This window comes from Myotis myotis, unplaced genomic scaffold (assembly GCF_014108235.1).
Source record: "Myotis myotis isolate mMyoMyo1 unplaced genomic scaffold, mMyoMyo1.p scaffold_m19_p_1, whole genome shotgun sequence".
NCBI classification, from domain to species: domain Eukaryota; kingdom Metazoa; phylum Chordata; class Mammalia; order Chiroptera; family Vespertilionidae; genus Myotis; species Myotis myotis.
The window spans coordinates 67,405,338-67,423,903 of record NW_023416313.1 but is presented as its reverse complement, the minus strand read 5'-3'; the positions used below and the strand labels follow the sequence as shown (position 1 = coordinate 67,423,903).

The following is an 18,566-nucleotide window of genomic DNA, read 5'->3' as shown; positions in this document are numbered from 1 at the left end:
AGAAACAGGTGTACAAGCATACCTCGGAGATCCTGTGAGTTTGGTTCCAGACCACCACAAAACAATGAATATCGGTAAAGTGAGTCACACAAATTTTTGTTTTCTCAGTGTATATAAAAGTTATGTTTACACTACACTGTAGTATATTAAGTGTGCAATAGCATTACATATAAAATGCTTTAATGAATAAAATACTTTATTACTAAAAGTTCTCACCATTATCTGAGCCTTCAGAGTCACAATCTTTTCACTGGTGAAGGGTTTTGCCTCAGTGTTGATGGGTGTTGATTGATAAGGGTGGTGTTTGGTGAAGGTTGCGGTGGTTGTGACAATTTCTCAAAATAAGACAACAATGAAGTTTGTCACATTGATTGACTCTTCTTTTTATGAACAATTCCTCTGTAGAGTGTGATGCTGGTTGATAGCATTTTACCCACAGTAAAACTTTTCTTAAAATTGGAGTCAATAATCTAAACCCATACCGCTGTTTTATCAACCAAATTGTAATTTTCTAAGGCCTTTGTTGTCATTTCAACAATCTTCACAGCATCTTCACCAGAAATAGACTTCATGTCAAGAAATTACTTTCTTTGCTCATCCATAAGAAGTAACTTTTCATTTGTTAAAGTTTTGTCAAGAGATTGTAGCAGTTCAATCACATTTTTAGTCTCCGCTTGTAATTCTAGTTTTCTTGCTATTTCCATCACATTTGCAGTTACTTCCTCCACTGAAGTCTTTAATTCCTTAAAGTCATCCATGAGGTTTAGAATCAACTTCTTCCAAACTCCTGTTATTGTTGATATTTTGACATTTTCCCATGAATAACGAATGTCCCTAATGGCATTTAGAATGGTGAACCCTTTTCAGAAGGTTTTCAATTTACTTTGCCCAGATCCATCAGAATCACTGTCTCTGGGAGTTATAGCCTTACATAATGCATTTCTTAAATAACAAAGCTTGGAAGTCAAAATTAGTCTTGATCCATGGGCTGCAGCATGGGTGTTGTGTTAGCAGGCATGAAAATTACATTAATCTAGTTGTACTTCTCTGTTAGAGCTTTTGTTTGACAAAGGTACATTGCAAATGAGCAGTAAATATTTTGAAATAAATCTTTTTTTCTGAGTAGTAGTCTCAAAAGTGGGCTTAAAATACTCAGTAAACCAATTATAAATAGATGTGCTGTCATCCATTTGTTGTCCTATTTATAGAGTACAGGCAGTATTGATTTAGCGTAACTCTTAAGGGTCCTAGAATTTTTGGAATGGTAAATGAGCATTGGCGTTAACTTAAAGTCACCAACTGCATTAGCCCCTAGTAAGAGAGATAGCCTGTTCTTTGAGGCTTTGAAGCCAGGCATTGACTTCTCCTTTCTAGCTATCAGCGTCCTAGGTGACATATATTTCCAATATAAGGCTATTTCATCTACATTAAAAATCTGTTGTGTAGTGTAGCCATCTTCATTAGTTATCTTGTTTCATGTAAGAAACGATTTTTTAGTAGTCTTACCATGGCTAACAGCTGCTCAAGGCCTAGCTTTTGGCCCCTCATGGCTTTTAACATACCTTCACTAAACTTAATCATTTCTGGCTTTTGAATAAAATGGAGACATGTGACTCTTTCCTTCACTTGAATATTTAGAGGCCATAGCAGAGTTATTAACTGGTCTAATTCCAGTATTGTTGTGTCTCAAGGAATAGGGAGGTTCCAGGAGAGGGAGAGATGGGAACACAGCTGATCAGTGGAGTTGTTAAAACACACATTTACTGATTAAGTATAATCAATGTCGCATCTTCAAAGTGCAGCACAGTGAAGTGCAATAGAAGGAGGTAGGCCTGTATCAATTTTGGTATCCCCTAGCATTTCTAACACTAATGTAAAGAGAAGACGTTGGAATTACTAATCACGTAAATAATTTAGCTTCTCTGAGACTCATTTTCTTATTCTGTAGAATTGAGATAACAGCCAGCTACTGCTCTATTTTTTGGTGGCAATTAAAATAGCTGTAAGTGCCTAATAGTGCCTGGCATGTAGCTACGGCAGCAGCAGTAGCAATAAAAGTAGTTACTGAATATTAGTAGAACAAAAAGTGTTATGAATATCTAGATATCTAAATTTGTATGTATGTAGTGTTAACCTAAAATAAAAAGCCAATGCGAGAGGCAAAGAGCATTTATTTAAGATTACAGAATTGCAATCAAAGTACAGATTCAGGCAGAAACTCAAATGTGCCCCAATTACAGGGTAAAGGTAAGGGGTTTTTTATTTTATTTTTTTATGAGAAAAGAGAAAGGAAATACATGAATAAAAAAAGGATTTTTTTTTTATTTTATTATTAGTTAAGGTATTACAAATGTGTCCTCATCCCCCCCATTAACCCCCAACCTCCCCCCCACACACACACACTCATACTCCCATCCCCCTGTTGTCCATGTCCATTGGTTTGGCTTATATACATGTATACAAGACCTTCGGTTGATCTCTTCCCCTTACCCCCGCCCTCCCCTACTTTCCTTCTGGGGATTGATAGCCTGATCGCTGTTTCTCAGTCTTTGGGTCTGTCCCTTTTCACCAGTCTATGTTGTTCTCTATAATCCACAAATGAGTGAGATCATGTGGTATTTATCTTTCTCTGACTGGCTTATTTCACTTAGCATAACGCTCTCCAGTTCCATCCATGCTGTTGCAAAAGGCAAGAGCTCCCTTTTTTTTTACCGCAGCATAGTATTCCATTGTGTATATGTACCACAGTTTTCTAATCCACTCATCTGCTGATGGGCACTTAGGCTGTTTCCAAATCTTAGCTATGGTGAATTGTGCTGCTATGAACATAGGGGTGCATATATCCTTTCTGATTGGCGTTTCTGGTTTCTTGGGATATATTCCTAGTAGTGGGATCACTGGGTCAAATGGGAGTTCCATTTTTAGTCTTCTGAGGTAGCTCCATACTGTTCTTCACAGTGGCTGCACCAGTCTGCATTCCCACCAGCAGTGCAGAAGGGTTCCTTTTTCTCCACATCCTCTCCAACACTTGTTGTTTGTTGATTTGTTGATGATAGCCATTCTGACAGGTGTGAGATGATAACGCATTGTCGTTTTGATTTGCATCTCTCGTATAATTAGTGACTTTGAGCAGGTTTTCATATGTCTTTCGGCCTTCTGTATGTCCTCTTTCGAAAAGTGTCTATCTAGGTCCATTGCCCATTTTTTTTATTGGATTGTTTATCTTCCTTTTGTTAAGTTTCATGAGATCCCTGTAAATGTTGGAAATTACACCCTTATCTGTGGTATCATTGGCAAATATGTTCTCCCATGTAGTGGGTCTTCTTGTTGTTTTGTTGATGGTTTCCTTTGCTGTGCAAAAGCTTTTTATTTTGATGTAGTCCCATTTGTTTATTTTTTCTTTAGTTTCCATTGCCCTAGGAGCATTATCAGAGAAGAAATTTCTTCGGCATATGTTTGCGATTTCGCTGCCTGTGGATTCCTCTAGTATTTTTATGGTTTCCCGTCTTACGTTTAAGTCTTTTATCCATTTTGAGTTTATTTTTGTGTATGGTGTGAGTTGGTGCTCTAGTTTCATCCTTTTGCATGTATCTGTCCAATTTTCCCAACACCATTTATTGAAAAGACTGTCTTGACTCCATTGTATGCTCTTGCCTCCTTTGTCGAATATTAATTGGGCATAGTGGTTTGGGTCGATTTCTGTGGTCTCTATCCTATTCCATTGATCTATATGTCTGTTCTTGTGCCAGTACCAAGCTGTTTTAAGAACAGTGGCTTTGTAATACAGTTTTATATCTGGTATTGAGATCCCACCTACTTTGTTCTTTCTCAGGATTTCTGCAGCTATTCGGGGTCTTTTTTTATTCCAGATGAAGTTTTGGAACGTTCGTTCTAGATTTGTGAAATATGCCGTTGGTAATTTAATGGGGATTGCATTGAATCTATAAATTGCTTTGGGTAGTATGGACATTTTGATGATGTTGATTCTACCAATCCATGAACACGGTATATTCTTCCATCTGTTTATGTCTTCCTCTATCTCTTTTTTCAGTGTCCTGTAGTTTTCAGCATATAAGTCTTTTACCTCCTTAGTTAAGTTTATTCCTAGGTATTTTAATTTTTTTGGTGCAATGGTAAATGGGATTGCTTCTGTAGTTTCACTTTCTGTAAGTTCACTATTGGTGTAAAGAAATGCCATGGATTTCTTAGCATTAATTTTGTATCCTGCTACATTGCCGAATTCATTTATTAAGTCTAATAATTTTTTGATGGAGTCTTTAAGGTTCTGTATGTACAGTATCATGTCATCTGCAAATAAGGACAGTTTTACTTCTTCTTTTCCAATCTGTATGCCTTTTATTTCTTCTTCGTGTCTGATCACAACGGCTAGTACTTCCAGTACTATGTTGAACAGGAGTGGTGAGAGGGGGCACCCCTGTCTTGTTCCTGTTTTTAGGGGGAATGGTTTTAGTTTTTGCCCATTGATTATGATGTTGGCTGTGGGTTTGTCATATATGGCTTTTATTATGTTGAGGTATGATCCCTCAATTCCTATCTTGCTGAGAGTTTTTATCAAGAAAGGGTGTTGGATTTTGTCAAATGCTTTTTCCGCATCAATTGATATGACTATGTGGATTTTTTTCTCTCAATTTGTTTATGTGATGTATCACGTTTATTGATTTGCGGATATTGTACCATCCTTGCATCCCTGGGATGAATCCTACTTGGTCATGGTGTATGATCTTTTTGATGTACTGCTGGATCTGATTTGCTAGGAGTTTGTTGAGGATTTTGGCATCTATGTTCATGAGGGATATTGGCCTATAATTCTCTTTCATTGTATTGTCTTTATCTGGTTTTGGGATTAGGGTGATGTTGGCTTCATAGAATGAGCTGGGAAGTGTTCCTTCCTCTTGGATCTTTTGACATAGTCTGAGGAGGATTGGTTTTAGGTCTTCCTTGAATGTTTGGTAAAACTCCCCTGTGAAGCCATCTGGCCCCGGGCTTTTGTTTGCTGGAAGCTTTTTGATTACTGCTTCGATTTCCTCCATAGCTATTGGCCTATTGAGATTTTTAGGTTCTTCCTGGTTAAGTTTTGGAAGGTTGTATTTTTCTAGGAATATGTCCATTTCCTCCAGGTTGTCTAGTGTGTTGGAGTAGAGTTGTTCATAGTATTTTCTAATAATCCTTTGTATTTCTATGGGGTCTGTTGTTATTTCTCCTCTTTCATTTCTGATTTTGTTTATTTGGGTCCTCTCTCTTTGTTTCTTGGTGAGCCTGGCTAGAGGTGTATCAATCTTCTTTATCCTTTCAAAGAACCAGCTCTTGGTTTTGTTGATCTTTTGTATTGTTTTTTTGGTCTCTATGTCATTTATCTCCGCTCTGATCTTTGTTATTTCCTTCCTTCTGCTTACAGTGGGCTTTTTTTGTTGCTCTCTTTCTAACTCTTCGAGTTGTAGAGTTAGGTCATTTATTCTCATTGTTTCTTGTTTCTTGCAGTAGGCTTGTAGAGCTATGAACTTCCCTCTCAAGACTGCTTTTGCTGTGTCCCATAGGTTTTGGATTGTTGTGTTTTCATTGTCATTTGTTGCCATGATGTTTTTTATTTCTTCTTTGATCTCACTGGTAACCCAGTCGTTGTTTAATAGCATGCTATTTAGTCTCCATGTGTTTGATTTTTTTGGATTGTTTTTGTTGTAGTTGATTTCCAGTTTTGTGCCTTTGTGGTCTGAGAAGATGCTTGATATGATTTCAATTTTCTTGAATTTGAAGGGACTTTGTCTGTGACCCAATATATGGTCTATTTTTGAAGATGACAAATGTGCACCTGAGGAGAATGTATATTCTGTGGCTTTGGGGTGAAATGTTCTGAAGATGTCAATTAATTCCATCTGATCTAGTGAGTCATTTAGGATTGATGTTTCTTTGCTGAGTTTCTGTTTAGAGGATTTGTCCAGTGGAGATAATGGGGTGTTAAGGTCCCCTACTATGATTGTATTGCTGTCAATCTCTCCCTTGATCTCCTCCAGAAGATTTCTTACATATTTGCGTGCTCCTATATTGGGTGCATATATATTTACCAGAGTTATTTTTTCTTGTTGGACTGCTCCCTTTAGTATTATGAAGTGGCCTTCTTGATCTCTTTTTATGTCCTTCACTTTGAGATCTAATTTGTCAGATATAAGTATTGCTACCCCAGCTTTTTTTTCACTTCCATTGGCCTGAAAAACCTTTTTCCATCCCTTCACCATCAGTCTGTATGCATATTTTTTTCTGAGGTGGATTTCCTGTAGACAGCAGATATATGGGTCATGTTTTCTTATCCACTCATTTACCCTATGCCTTTTGACTGGGGAATTGAATCCATTTACATTTAAAGTTATTATTGATAGAAACTTGTTAGTCGCCATTTTTGTTCTTTACCGCTGCGTTCCTTCTTTGTTTCCTGTTTTTTCTATTTACAGCAGACCCTGTAGCATTTCTTGCATTGCTGGTTTGGTTGTAACAAACTCCCATAGACTGTTTTTGTCTGTGAAGCTCCTGATTTGACCCTCAGTTTTGATTGATAGCCTCGCTGGGTACAGTATTCTTGGATTCAGACCCTTCCTTTGCATGACTTTGTATATTTCATTCCATTCCCTTCTTGCCTGATGTGTTTCTGTTGAGAAATCGGTCGCTAGTCTGATGGGGGATCCTTTGTAGGTAACTTTCTGTCTCTCTCTGGCTGCTTTTAAGATTCTTGCTTTGTCGTTGGTGTTTGCCATTTAATTATTATGTGCCTTGGTGTTGGTCTTTTCGGGTTCATTTTGTTTGGGACTCTGTGAGCTTCTTGGATTTGTGTGAGTTTTTTCCTCCCTATATCAGGGAAATTTTCTGTTACTATTTTTTCAAACAGGTTTTCTATTCCTTGCTCAGTTTCCTCTCCTTCTGGCACCCCTATTATTCGGATGTTGTTTCGTTTAGCATTGTCCCAGAGTTCTGTTAGGCTCTCCTCCTGGTTTTTAATTTTTTTTTCTAGAAGCTGTTCTGTTTGGGTATTTTTTTCTACCTTGTCTTCTTGCTCACTGATGCGGTCCTCTGCTTCTTCTAGTCTACTGTTGATGCTTTCTATTGAGTTCTTTATGGCAGTGATGTCATTTTTCATTTCTTCTTGGTTTCTCTTCATTTCCTCTTGGTTCTTCTTCATTTCCTCTTGGTTCCTACACATATTGTTGAATTGGTCTTCCATTCTTTTCATCCACCTTATGGCCATTTCTCTGAATTCTTTCTCTGACAGGTTGCTTGCCTCTATTGCCTCCATTTCGTTTACTTCCTTTTCTGATGATGCCTGTTTTTCTTTCATATTTGGGTTGTTTCTTTGTTTCACCATGATTTCTCTTCTCAAGGTGTTTGGTTATATAGTTCTCTCTCTGCTGCACTGATTCAAAGGCACAAAATACAGCACAACAAGGCACAACGTACAAGGCACCGAACTAAATGCATTCATGATATTAATAACCCCAAATAAAGGTGACCCCCCAAGCGAAGAGAATTAGGGCATAAAGAAGAAAAAAGAGAAAAAGGTTAAAGAGAAAAATAAAAAACAAAAAGGAGTGCCGAAATGAGATTGGGAAAAGGGAGAGAAGAAAAAAACAAAGAGACAAAAAAAAAAAGTAAGAGAATGAAATAGAGGTGGGGAAGAGGCTATTTGTATGGGGAGAAAACTCCAAGAGAACCGCAACCAATCTCAATGAATTCCAGCAGTAGATCCCTGGAGACTAATGCAAACTACAAACAACCACCAATATCAAGCGAGGCAAGGGAAAACAGAAGCACAAAAATAACCAGATAAAGAAAAAGTAAGCAAAACAGAAAAATGAAAATGAAAAACAAAACAATTTCCCACACAAGCATAAAAAACCCCAATATACTCAAAATCCGGCAAACACTAGCAAAACGACAGAGAGAGAGAGAGAGAAAAAAAATTAGATAGTGAAGAAAGATAAGAGAGAGGTGTATATGGATTTAGAGCGAGGGATTGGAAATTAGATATATAAGTAGGGTGAAATTTAGACAGTGGGTAGAAAGAAGGAATAGGGAAAATCCAAAGCAGGAATAGGGTAAGAGAAACAGGACAACCAAAGGGGAAAAGTGAGGAAGAGAGTTTTGGCTTAAGGGTAAATGTGAGATAGAGAGAAATGATGCTAAAGGAACGATGAAAATAGAGTGTAGAACACTAATCCCAAAATAAAATAAAGAAAAATAAAAAAAAAAATGACACTTGAAAAAATGGTAAAAGGATAGCAATAATACTGGTTAAAACAATGTAGTAATTAAAAAGGTAAAATCAAGTGATGAAAAAAATAAAAAATAAAAAAAATAATAAAATGGGTTCTTAATGAAATGGTGAAAAAAGAATTAAAATATATATATATATATATATATATATATATATATATATATATATATAAATAAATATTCGGAAGTGAAGGTGCTTCAGATCTTCCAGTCTTCTTTTTGGCACGCCTTAGTCCTGCCAGGCATTCAGGGGAATGTTGAACTTCCCTGCGATACACTGTCCCTCCGTGCAGTAAACCACAGACCTGATTTTAAGGCAGGTTGTATTTGTTTACCAGCCTGCCTTTATTTGTGATCACAGAAGAGACAGTTTGTGGCTCTGCCTCTGGGTGGCAGTGTGTCTGGATTGACCTCCAAGGCTATAAGTCCTATCAGTAGGGTTTTTTGTTTGTTTGTTTTTTCTCTATGGTATTTGGAACTGATTTGGGAAAGACCACTGCCCAGAGCTGGTTCTTTGTTACTGCCCGCTGTTTCCCAGGCTCCCCAAAAAGAACTTTTCCCTACAGGCTCTGCGAATGACCCCAACTGGGGAATCCCATGCACTGGGTTTAATAATCAAATGCACGGATCTAAGGGGAACTGTAACAAGAGCCTGATACGTTGTGCGAATTCGCAAGCCTCCACCTTCCAGGTCTGTGCACAGTCTCCTTGCGCAGTCTCCGCGCACCCACTCGCCCCTGGCACCAAGCAGCCAGCAGATTGGCAAAGTCCAAGGCTGCTTTTTTACATGCAGTCCAGCTATGGGCTTATTTTTAGCGTTCCTTTCTGCCAGCAGCCCTGTGGGGCCCCTTCCCCACTCGCGGGTCACGCTGGTCCCAACGCCTGCGGACTCTGTGGGGCGCAGATTTTGCCCCGCGCGTGAGCTCGGTTCTCTCTCCAACCCGAACTGCAAACCGCGCCTTTAGGGGATGGCTAACCTTTCCGTGAAAAGAAGCAGTGCTCGTCTGAGTTCAGGCAGTCACGCTGCTTGCGATTCCTTGTTTCCAGGTTAGTAGCTGGTCTCTGGATGCCGGCAACAACCACCCAAGATGGCGCAGTCTCCGCTGCTTAGCTGGCGCACCATGAGAGGCTTCAGCCGCAGTCTCCAACGGTCCTTTTTTTCCTGGGGGTTCTCGGTCTTTCCTAGCTGCAGACAGTCTCTCAGCTGAAAATCCTCTGCCTATTCCGGCTGTATGTTACCCGTTTCAGCTGCTCACCCTTATCTGCTCCAGGACAAGGCACAGGACACGTCCGTTTATACTGCCGCCATATTCCCTTCCCCCCAAAAAGGATTTTTTATTGGTGTTAACAAATGGAGTTATTCTTTAGCTATACAAGTCTGGTTACTGATTCTATATTCAGAAAGAGAGTCCATAATCATTAGTCCTTGTGGTGGATGTCTGCTTTGCTTGTTGGCTTTGCAAGACAATTGTTTGTAAGACAATGTTGGTTTGGCTCAATCAAAAGGTTATTTTGCTCAGTTTAAAGAATTCCCAGTTTTCAGGAGCAAGATATGCAGGTACAGTGGGGCCTTGACTTACAGAGTGTCCTGACTAATGAGTTTTTTGAGATACCAGCTGTCTCTCGGCTGATTTTTTGCATTGAGTTGATAGAGTAATTTGAGTTAACGAGCTCCTTAACGAGCTCGGTCTCGGAACGAATTAAACTCATAAGTCAAGGCCCCACTGTAGTTCCTCTGGAACGACTTCTCTGGCTCTATTTCAAAAGGACTCCACTTTTGTCAGGTAACTATATACTGTTGCTGTATAATCTACACAAGAAATTCAGTCCAATTACTTTTTAGTCACATTTTCCATCTGAATATTGATAGATATCTAGGCCATGAACTACAGGAGCAAATTTAGTGAGATGGCACAAAACTATTTGCCTTTCCAGTGCTGTCTTTTGAGCTTTTTTGGGGGTCTCAATTGAGCCCATTTTCACAGAAGCTGAATATAAGGGCTTTGGATAGCGTATCTATTGTTTGGTCTCATTACAGTCATTAACTGCAGTCAAGGTGCCTTTCAGGAAGAAAGGATGATGGATAGGCTGCATTCTCATGATCACATTTGCTGTCATGGGGAACAAAAGTCAGGAAGGCGGGAGGTTGCAGAAGACAGAGTGCAGGGGGATACAGGTGCACCGTTTCCAGAGAAGAGCAAGATGAATGTTCCCATTGTCACTGCTCCCTGCATTTCCTTAGTCATTAGTATGACAGGTCTGCAATTGATGACATGACATGGGACCTGTTCTGAAGCTCCTTTCCCCTCCTTTGAAACCGCTCCTGTGTCCTTTCAGCAGTATATGGTTATCTAAAGTGTCAGTGCATCTGCCTTCGTATCTCCATCTCAGCTTCCTTGGTAATGACAGAAAATCACACCACTTGTAACCAGGGAAGATGATGTTACATTTTCATAGCTGTGTTAACTGCAATTCTCGGCAGTGGTTTCTTATGTAATAATGGGCAAGGGCAAGAATAAATTTATCAGAGTAAGAGAGAATAGCATAATGTGAGCTCTCCATCTGCTTCAGAAGAATGCTTGGTAGTCTCAAGTCACTGTTTTACTTATATGTTTCTTGGTAGCACTATTTAGATTAAGAGATTTAAAGTTCTACTTCAAGGAACTTGAATATAGATCATTTGAGTGAATTATTTAAATACTTGAGCAAAATAACTGAATGTGCAAATCATGACTAGCCACTTTAATTCCTTTTTTATGTTTGAAAATAATTGAATCTTTCAACAACTGTGGGGAAATATATTTAATTATATATTTATGCTTTTTTTATAATTACTAATTAATTAAATCAATATTATCCATCTGGGGTATTACTGAGAAAATAAGTGTGAGAAAGCAAAGAGTTGAAACATATGTGCTGCTATAGTAAATGCATGTTTAAATATTTTTTAAATGAATCCTTAAGATTAGAACTTCATTACTCATCAAAAAATGTTACCAACAATTTAATGAAATTTGTTTCTCTTGGATAGGGTTTATTTTTTAATGTTATAAAAGGTATGGTTTTCCCTCTCACTTTTAAAGAGTATAGCAATAATAAAAATGTACTTTTTATAAAAATTATCTATGAGATGCCCTGCAAGTGTTGGGGAAACATCCATTTTATATATTAACTTTGGTTATTGCACATGTGGAGTTGCTTTACTATAACTCTTAATATTTGTAACCTCATTAGCATTGTCATGACTTAAACTTCCAAATGAAAATTATAATGAAAATTAGAAAGAGCATCAGTGATGATACAAGTCAAAACTAAATTTTATTAATATATTTCTGTTTTCCTTATTATTCTCTGAACTATACTCCAAAGCCTGATTCTATAAGATTATATCTTTAACAAAAGTATTATTAGTCAGCTCCTTCAGACGTATACCTTACATTTAATACATTGTACATGAGACCATAACCTATTTCATTCTGGTGACATTGAACAGTCCATGAACCAAAATATATGAGTATACTTTTTTTGGTTGACTAGCTAAGTCAGAGTATTTGAAATATATTCTTCACTAAAAATCTACTTAGATAGCTGCCAACAAAATGTCTGGAAAGATCCTGAAAGTACATTTAGCTAGTCTCTTCTTTATTTGCTAAACAACATTTTCATTTTCTTTGTTTCTGAAATAAGACTTCCTCCCGGTTTTCTTTCACCTCTTGGATCATGATGTCTCTTCCTTCTTTGCCTCCTGTTGAAATGTCAGTCTGTAGATGTTTGCCAGAGCTCTTTCCTGCCCTATTTCCTTCTCAGGCACCACAAATTTATTCTCAATTTTATAACACTTTAAAACAAAATTTTTATAATTCCCTTTTCTTATGAGGATTGAGTACATGCTTATAGTCTTCTATGACCTGCTGATAATGCAAACTCTGCTTTCCTATCAGGTCCCACCTGTCATTTCAAAGTAGAAATCTTGATGCCATCTTGAATCATCGTTCTTCCTCATTCTTCAATTCTGTGAATTTGTAAGCTTGTAACTTTGTTCTTCATAACTGTTCCTAAATTCATGCCATTCTTTCTATTCTCGAGAGTCACTTATTACCTTTTACCTGAATTATTGCAATAGTTACCTAACTCTGTTACCAGCTCTTCCATGGGATAGTTACAGTTATCTTCCTAAGGCATAGATCTGATCACTTCACCCTCCTATTAAATCACTTTTCTGGTTCTCCATTTCCAACATAGTAAAGTCCAAATTCCTTAGCATAGCCATCAGAACGTTTCACAATCTGGCTACTGTCTATCTTTCCAGCCTCACTGCCTGATAATTTCTTATGGAGGACTGCTGCTTATTCCAGAACACGGATCCATTTCTGTGCCACGCTTCCTTTACTTTGTTTTGACCCCTGCCTTGAATGTCTTACCAAGTTTTTCCTCCTGATATCCTCTTCCTTATTTTTAGATTCAGTCACCAAATATCCATTATATATTACTCTTTTATACGTTTCATTTTTTATATGATTGATTCATACTATAAACTTTTGTAGCTGGTTCTTTTGACTCAGTTGTTTTTTGAGATTATTTTTTCAAGCTTAAAACACTTAGATTTTGTTTATTACTTTTAACTGCTGATAACATCCTGTAGTATGAATACACTGCTGTTTCCATTCTTTTAGTGAGGGACAGATTGTTTTGCTTTTTCCCCTTTGCACACACACAAAAAAATGCTACAGAGAATAATCTTGCCTTTGTATCTCTGAGCATATGTGCACAATTCATTAAGTAATTAATGAATTAGTTTAAAATGGCTAGTCTGGGGACCTGTGGAGAGTAATGAGAGGGTGGTGGAATGTAGACACCTGCCATCATTTTCCAAATTTTCTTCACTTGAAATGTCCTTGTATGAAGTATGACAGTGTCAGAATGCCCATGTTATGCTTGGTTTGGCATGTAGTTATATGATGCAAATAAATGTAAAGAATGGAAGGTTTGAAAATACTTATTAACCTAAGTTTTTTCTGTGCCCTGTCAAGGTGTGATCCCATTTTACCTAATAAGGCTCTCATTAATATCCCTTCACTGCAGGAACAAATGCAAAATGTTGAAAGTCAATTATTATTGCATTGTTTTCTTTGTCCTAAATTATGCAAATAGATCAATACTTTGGAAATCATGTATTCCTTATAAATCTAATTGCTTTATTTAACAGTGAAGTCTTATTATATACTTGCTTGAAAATTACACTAGGTCATACTGTTCCAAATACCACAGAATAAAAAAAGATAAACGATTGCATTTTTACTTAAAATATTTTTCCATTTACACTTCTATTAATATTTTGCAGCCTTAAAAATGTTTATTAATGTATTTTAATAATTGAAATACTCCCATGTAAATTGAATCACTATTGCATATTATTGTTTTAATGGTCCTTTCATTTTGTTTTGTGTAAGAATTGCCTGGGAGTGTACTGAGATATATATCTTTAGTTTCCACTATGGAATATTTCGATTCAATAGTTTTAGGGCCTGTATTTTGAATTTTAACTCCCTGTCCTTACCATGCTGCCACTACTCCAATTGTACTCTGGAGACAGACTTCTTCAGAAACACAGGGTGAAGCAAAACATGGGGAGGTGGTGGTCCTGGTGATAGTTGTGGTGATGGTGGCAGTGATGGCAGTGGTGGCAGTGGTGGTGGGAGTGGTGCTGGCTGTGGTGATGTTGGAGGTGGTAGTGGTGATGGTGGTGAAGGAATGGAGCTGGCACAATTCAGGCCTTTAGAATATAATGATCCAGGTTGGAATCCCAGCTCTGATACTATCTTTATCTTCATGGTCTGGTTGGTTAAGGTTTCTGACCCTGAGGTTTCTCATTTCTAAAACATCTAATCTAATAAAAGAGAAGCATGTAAATTGACCACACCTCTTCTATGCCCCAAGCCATGCCCACCAGCCAATCAGAGTGAATATATGCAAATTAACCCAACCAAGATGGCAGCCAGCAGCCACGGAGCTGGAGCAAGCAGGAGGCTTGGTTGCCACGGCAATGGAGGAAGCCAAGCTTTCTGCCTGCCCTGGCCGGCTGTGGCCTCCACTCAAGGCAACAAAATTCCAATGATAGAAGATAAATAAATCCCAGATACCAGCTTCCAGCCAGCCTCCACTGGGAGCTTGGGTGGGTGGGGCCGTGGCCAGCCTGCAAACAGCCATCAGCCCCTCACCCAGGATGGCCACACCTTTATGGGGTGAGGGTCCCTGATGGGGGCCTTAGCCAGCCTGAAAACAGCCATCAGCCACTCACCCAGGCTGGCCAGGCACCCCAGCGGGGATCCCTACCCTGAAGCGGGTGTGGCCAGCCTGCAAATGACCCTCAGCCCCTCAACCAGGCTGGCCAGGCACCCCAGCGAGGACCCCCACCCTGAAGGGGGTGTAGCCAGCCTGAAAACAGCCCTCAGTCCCTCACCCAGGCTGGCCAGGCACTCCAGTGGGGACCCCCACACTGAAGGGGCTGTGGTCAGTCTGAAAACGACCCTCAGCCCCTCACCCAGGCTGGCCAGACACCCAAGCAGGACCCCCACCCTGATCTGGGACACCCTTCAGGGCAAACCAGCCAGCCCCCACCTGTGCACCAGGCCTCTATCTTATAAAATAAAAGGGTAATATGCAAATTGACCCTAACAGCAGAACGACTGGGAATGACTGGTCACTATGACACACACTGACCACCAGGGGGCAGATGCTCAATGCAGGAGCTCCCCCCTGGTGGTCAGTGTGCTCCCGCAGTGGGAGCTCTGCTCAGCCACAGCCAGGCTGATGGCTGCCAGTACAGCAGTGGTGGTGGGAGCCTCTCCTGCCTCCTCAGCAGCGCTAAGGATGTCTGACTGCAGCTTAGGCCTGCTCCCGCTGGCAAGTGGACATCCCCCTAGGGCTCCTGGGCTGCCAAAGGGATGTCTGACTGCCAGCTTAGGCCCAATCCCCCGGGGAGTGGGCCTAAGCCAGCAGATGGACATTACCCCAAGGGGTCCCAGACTGTAAGAGGGCACAGGCTGGGCTAGGGACCACTCTGAGTGCACAAATTTTTGTGCACTGGGCCTCTAGTATATACATATTTTCTTATCAACGCTGTATCAACAAAATTTAGCCACATTTATGCAAAACGGCCATGGAAAATTTCAACAAAAGAGTGCATATGTGCCAGCAAAGCTGTGGAGGCTATTTACCTGATATGCTATTCCATACATAACCCTATACTGTATACTTTATGATTCAATAAAAAATTTACAGTTTTTAATTATAAACCTGTGTTTTCTATCAAAATTACTTCTTGCGTGAATTTTGGGACACCCTTTATATGTAGAGAGTGGGGCAAAAAATAGGTTTACAGTGGTTCATATGGAAAATAATATAATAATAAATAATAATAAATAATAAACTATGTGTTTCATGTAACCACAATTGTAAACCTCCTTTTGCATATATATATATATATATATATATATATATATATATATATATATATGTATAAGCATTGCTGTATAAAACATTTTACAGAGAGGTAGAGAGAAGTGTGATGTGACACAGAGGTGGTAGTTGGTGCTCTGAGAATCAATGAAAACATAAGAGAAAGAAAGAAGAGCTGAGCCCTGGTGGGTTTAGTTCAATGGATAGAGCCTCAGCCTGCAGACTGAAGGTTCCCGGGTTCAGTTTTAATCTAGGGTCTGTACCTCAGTTGCAGGCATGATCCCTGGCCCTGGGTTAACAACAAAAACAAAGAAAGAAAGGAAGAAAGAAAAGGAGAAAGGAAGGAAGGAAGGAAGGAAGGAAGGAAGGAAGGAAGGAAGGAAGGAAGGAAAAAAAAGAGAGCTGAAAGGTCAGCCTTAGAATGCATGTCTCATCAAGTCCACTAGAATAAGGACAGGAAGAAGCACTATGGTCACCGGGGAAATTTAGGAATTTATAAAATTATTATAGTATTTGCCAAATACAATTTAATGATTATAACTAAAATATTACTTAAATTTATAGTACTGTGTATTAATGGAATGCTGAGGAGAGAAGTAGTTATTATGATGGGCTAGTGATCAAAGTAATCAATCTAGTTCCCTAGGTGAGAGTGTAGTGGGAGTTAGAAGTGACACTATGGCCATCCCTGCACATATTGAATTTTCTTTTCTCTACTTTTTAATAGACTATTTTTTGGAGCAGTTTTAGTTTCAGAGCAAAATTGCTCAGACAGTTCAGGTATTTTCCATAGATCTTTTGCCTCAACACATACGTAATCTTCCTTATTATCAGCATCCCCACCAGAGTGGTAAATTTTTATAAATGATGAACTTCCATTGACACATCGTTATCATCCAGAGTCACAATTTAAATTAGGGTTTACTCTCAATGTTGTGCATTCTATGGGTTTGGATAAAGTTATAATTGCATATACCCACCATTGTAGTACCATATAGAGTATTTTCACTGCCCTAAAATCCTCTGTGCTTTCCTTGTTTATCCCTCCATCCCACCCTCCTTCCAAACTCCTGTCAACAACATATCTTTCTACTGCCTCTAGAATTTTGATTTTTCCAGAATGTCAAATAGTTAGAATCATTCAGTGTATGTAGTCTTTTCATATCCCCTCTACTTTTTCGTGTGACGTCTCATTCACAGTTCTCAACCTAAATATAAAATCCTTTCAACAAAAAGCCTTCTTAAATCCACAATCTGTTAATTTTTCACATTGCAGTCTTATTTTTTTTCTTTGCAGTATTTATCATAGTTTATGTAATTAATAAACTGACAAAGCTCATACATAAGCTATAATATAAGTTTAAATTCCAGTGGTTTAACATATTTTATACTTGCAGAGGTGGTCTAAAATATGTAATTTTGTCTTATATTTTAGTTTTTTAAATTTATTTTTAAAGTATTTTTATTGATTTCAGAGAAGAGGGAAAGGGAAAGAGAGATAGAAACATCAATGATGAGAGAGAATCATTGGTAGGCTGCCTCCTGCACACCCCACAATGGGGATTAAGGCTACAACCCGGGTATGTACCTTGACCAGGAATTGAACCTTGACCTCCTGGTTCATAGGTTGAAGCTCAACCACTGAGCCAAGCTGGCTGGGCTTTATTTTTAATCTGGTATAGTTTATTTTATTTTTTATTTCATTTTAAAAATACCTAAGATTGTTATGAACAAAGTTGGGTGTAATTTCTATATGCCAAATAATGCTCTAGTTTATGCAGTATATTTTGGAATAGCCTTCAAACGCTTTAGTAGCCATCTTTCACTTATCTCCTACTGAAATCTATTTGGTGACAGTTACTAAAATTAGCAGTATGTAATTAATGGGTTTCATAGCTGGAAGAAACTGGAAAATTAGTGCAAATACTCTAAGCACTCATTTTACAGAAGAATTATCTTAGAATCCATTCATTTATCTAGGATTGCAGAGTTATACAGGGTTGGAACCTCATTATCTAACCTTGAATTCAAGATTTATTAGTCCATTACTCGGGGACCCTACTTCCAAAAGTCCTTCTTGGTCAGTGAAGCCTAGAAAAAGTATCAGAGTGTTGGAAAAAGTAAAGTCTAGAGTGTAACCCTAGAATTGAAAAGTTCCTTTTTTCTCCTTTCTTATAAATGGTCTTTCCCTCCCAGTAATAAAACTTTTCATGAAAAGTGCATATTGTGGATAGCATTTTTCTTTTAGCTATTAGTATTCTAAGAAGCACAAAAAAACTTGGACTTCAGCCCTTTCATCTCCATTTTAAAGAACATTTGATAGCAGATACCACTGTCTTCTAATTCAGTGTTCCCAAAATCTATTAAAATCCTGGCTTTTTTCCCTCTTACATGCATGTTCTCAGCACCAGACAGTAAACACATTATTTGATATAATTTACTCTAGAGAATGATATGATGGATATGGATTGTGGAAGAACCACTATGGCACAATGGCCTTAGTATACAACCACTAATTCTAACACTCGCCATGCCATGCAGTTCCAGAGATTCTCATTTTATTGATGAGGACACTGATTCAAAGAGGAGAGGTTAAGTAATTTCCCAGATTTACACAGTTCATTAGCAGTAAAGACAGGTGTGTCTAGTCTAAAGTGTATGTTTGTACTTGTTTTGTTGTGCGTTCACCACACTAAATTCCCTCTATTATTGTAAACTAGAGCTCGGTGCATGAAATTCATGTGTGAGTACGGTCCCTAGGCCTGGCCAGTGATGGAAGTGTGAGCCTTTGGCATGGAAGGGCAGGTCCAAGATGACCTCTGGGCCCTAGG

The 18,566-nt window shown here is 38.7% G+C and overlaps 1 pseudogene; it reads right to left on the bottom strand.

The window, feature by feature from the left end:
* Positions 1-236: 236 nt before the first annotated feature.
* On the bottom strand, positions 237-14,108 carry LOC118657422 (annotated as a pseudogene).
* Between the last annotated feature and the right edge of the window lie 4,458 nt (positions 14,109-18,566).